Genomic DNA, 3,717 nt, shown 5'->3' on the forward strand with positions numbered 1-3,717 from the left:
TGAGGTTGAGAGGTTAAATGATTGGCTTAATTCACACAGATAGTAAATGATAGCATCAGAATGTAATAACTCTCCATCTGATTCCAAATTCCACGCTTTTTCTCCACAACCCATTTCTCCCTGAATAAGACTGAAGGGGAGGAGCATAATCATTGTGCTCCCTAAATGTTATGTCTCCAAACCATGCCCATAAATTCCCAGGCCTTTGAGTGATACCTGTCCTACCTATGAAGACACCCTATGGAAGTAAATTTGCCAATTAAAATGTTCTAGATATCTTATATGTAAATTTTTTAAAATAAAGAGAACAAAAGCTTTTTTTCCCATATCAGGCTAGCTTCCCAGATTCTTCACTGTACTTGGAGGCTGATATTGTTTGACTGTGTTCCCACCCAAATCTGACCTTGAATTGTAATAATCCCCATGTGTCAAGGCCAGGTGGAGATAATTCAGTCATGCAGGTGGTTTCCCTCATACTGTTCTCTGGTAGTGAATAAGTCTCATAAGATCTGATGGTTTTATAAATAGGAGTTCCCCTGCACAAGCTCTCTCTTGCCTGCCACCATGTAAGACGTGACTTTCCACCTCCTTGCCTTCCACCATGATTGTGAGACTTCCCAAGCCATGTGGAACTGTGAGTCAATTAAGTCTCTTTCCTTTACAAATTACCAAGTCTTGGACATGTCTTTATTAGCAGCATAAGAACAGGCTAATACAGAGGCAATAAAGGAGTTTTGTACCAGATCAAACAGAGGATGTTATCAAGGCACCCTACCCTAAGCCAAAAAGATAAGGAGAAAGAAGAATTTGACAGAATCACTGAGTTTACAGAGTAATACCACAAAGCACATTTACATGTTTTCCCAGTGTCATATTTAAGTGGCCAGCTTTTTTTTTTTTTTTTTTGAGAATTGCAAAGTGACCCTGTTGACTTTGGCAGTTACCCCAAAGCCTAAAATCACTAGAGTTTACCCAATGTCACTCTGAGGAGGTAGAACATCCTCACACAAAAGCAGAGGGTTTGGGCAATCACTGATAGTAATTGTAGTGGGCTGAATGGTGCCTCCCCCCAAAAAAATATACACCTAGATCCTGTCAATGTGACCTTATTTGGAAAAAACAGTCTTTGCAGACATAATTTAATTGAGAATCTCAAGATAAGATCATTCTGGATTGTGGTGGGCCCTAAATCCAATAAAAGTGTCCTTAGGAGAGAAGGGAAGAAGAAACACATCAGGGAGATGATTTGAAGTCAGAGGCAAGGACTGCAGCAATGCATCTACCTACAAGCCAGGGAACACCAAGGATTGCTGAATGCTGAGAAAAAGCCATGCCCAGTAGTCCCCCTTTTATCTGAGATTTCACTTTCCACAGTTTCAGTTACCTGAGGTCTGTGGTCTGAAAATATTCAATGAAACATCCCAGAAATAAACAATTCATAAGTTTTAAGTCACTACCATTCTGAGTAGTGTAATGAAATCTCACACTGTCTTGCTTCATCCCACTTGATATATGAATCATCTCTTTGTCCAGTATGGATACCTCCTGTGGATATAATGGTGTATGCACAGCGTCTAAGCTTCCCACCCATTAGCCACTTAGTAGCCGTCTTGGTTATCAAATTGGCTGCCATGGAATCACGCTGTTTGTCTTCAAGAAAAGTTTATTTGACTTCATAATGGCCTCAAAATACAAGAGTAATGATACTGGCAAGTCGGGTATGCCAAAGAAAAACTGTAAAGTGCTTCCTTTGAGTGAAAAGGTGAAAGTTCTTAATAAGGAAAGAAAAAACACACAGGCTGAGGTTGCTTAGATCTACAGTAAGAGGGAATCTTCTATCCGTGAAATTGTGAAGAAGGGAACAGAACGTTGTGCAGTTTTGCTGTCGCACTTCAAACTGCAAAAGTTACAGCCACAGCACGGGATAAGAACTTAGTTGAGATGAAAAGGGCGTTAAGCTTGTAGGTAGAAGACATGAACAGAAATGCGTTCTGATGAACAGAATTGGGCTCACTACTATCTGTGGTTGTAGACATCTACTGGGGGTCTTGGAACACATCCTCCGGGAACAAGGTGGGACCTTCTGTAATGGATTCTCTTAGAGCTTCCAGAAGGAACCAACCAACAATTTCATTTCTGGACTCCAGATCTGAGAAAGAATACATTTCCGTTGTTTTAAGCCACCCAGTTTCTGGTAATTTGTTACCTCCAGGAAACTATGGGAACTAAGAAACTAGGAAACTTAGGAACTAAACTAGGAAACCAAGTTTAGGAAATGTCAAGAAAAGCCTTATAAAATAGACACTGAGGGAAAGAAACTTACCTTACCTTGTCACCAAAGGGAAGACAAGGAAAAGAAAACTGCTTTACCAGCCCGAATAAAAAGCCTGCTCAGCAATCAACAGCTCTTTTCCCCTCTCTGACAATTGCAGGATGTTGGCAGGGTTCTCAATGGACAAACTGCATTAGAATCATGTAGAGTATGGACCGGGCACGGTGGCTCACGCCTGTAATCCCAGCATTTTGGGAGGCCAAGGCAGGTGGATCACCTAAGGTCAGGAGTTCAAGACCAGCCTGGCCAATATTTTCTACCAAAAATACAAAAATTAGCTGGGCCTGGTGGTGGGCGCCTGTAATCCCAGCTACTCGGGAGGCTGAGGCAGAAGAATCGCTTGAACCAGGGAGGTAGAGATTACAGTGAGCGGAGATCACACTGCTGCACTCCAGCCTGGGCGACAGAGCGAGACTCCTCGCAGAAGGATCAATCACATCAGGCACAGAAGGATCCACAGGGAAAAGATTCACATCCACCCACAATTGCCCTGGAGAAGGAAGGGGAGAGACAAAACAAACGAACAAACATGTAGAGTATGAATGAACCAGACAATAGGGTTGGGGCCTAGGTATCTTACGCACAAAGAAATTTTGAGGACCACTGTTTTGAAGGTCAACAGTTCTAACTGCCCCCTCATACGCCTCAGTGTTTCACAAAGTGAGTTGTGAGAACAACCAGTGATGTTCAGAATGATTTTAGCATGGAAGACTTATGCCTTCATTTCATTGTGCATTTAAATGTTAAATACAACTGGTATCTCACAAACCAATAATTTCACAGATATTATTGCTTACGATGAAGCCAAGTAAAAATCTAAGGTGAAATTTACTAAGTGCATAAAGGAGCAGACTGTAGATGGATATAAGGTAACTCATGAGGGTGGCACATGAACAGGTGAAATTCAGGAAGCCAATGCAAGTGTGCCCGGAGGGACACTGAATCTGCCCTCTTGACAACAGTGCTCATTCCATCCTCCCGCATTTTACATCAGGCACAGAAGGATCCACATAGAAAAGATTCACACCCACCACAATTGCCCTGGAGAAGGAAGGGGAGAGACAGAGAGCCTTTCCTTACATACCACGGAGCCTCAGAGTTAAGCCAGGTGCCCCTGCCTGTCTCTACGTGGAGAACAATTGAACATGGATGGAAGTAGCCAGCTCCTAGGATGGGTGGCAGTATACGTGCATGTGTTGGTGGTCATTGAGACTTGTGTGGCCTGATTCTGTATTGTGCATGATTTGCTTCTCTGGCCACAAATAGGTCTCACAGTGAAGACAGCAGAACCAGATGGAGTAGGGGCTCAAGGAACAGGTAGCCACACCAACACTTCCCAGGGGTTCAGCCCTTTGCAGGCCACAGAGCAACAGGATTGTTGAATG

This window comes from Papio anubis, chromosome 15, assembly GCF_008728515.1.
Source record: "Papio anubis isolate 15944 chromosome 15, Panubis1.0, whole genome shotgun sequence".
In the NCBI taxonomy this organism is placed as follows: domain Eukaryota; kingdom Metazoa; phylum Chordata; class Mammalia; order Primates; family Cercopithecidae; genus Papio; species Papio anubis.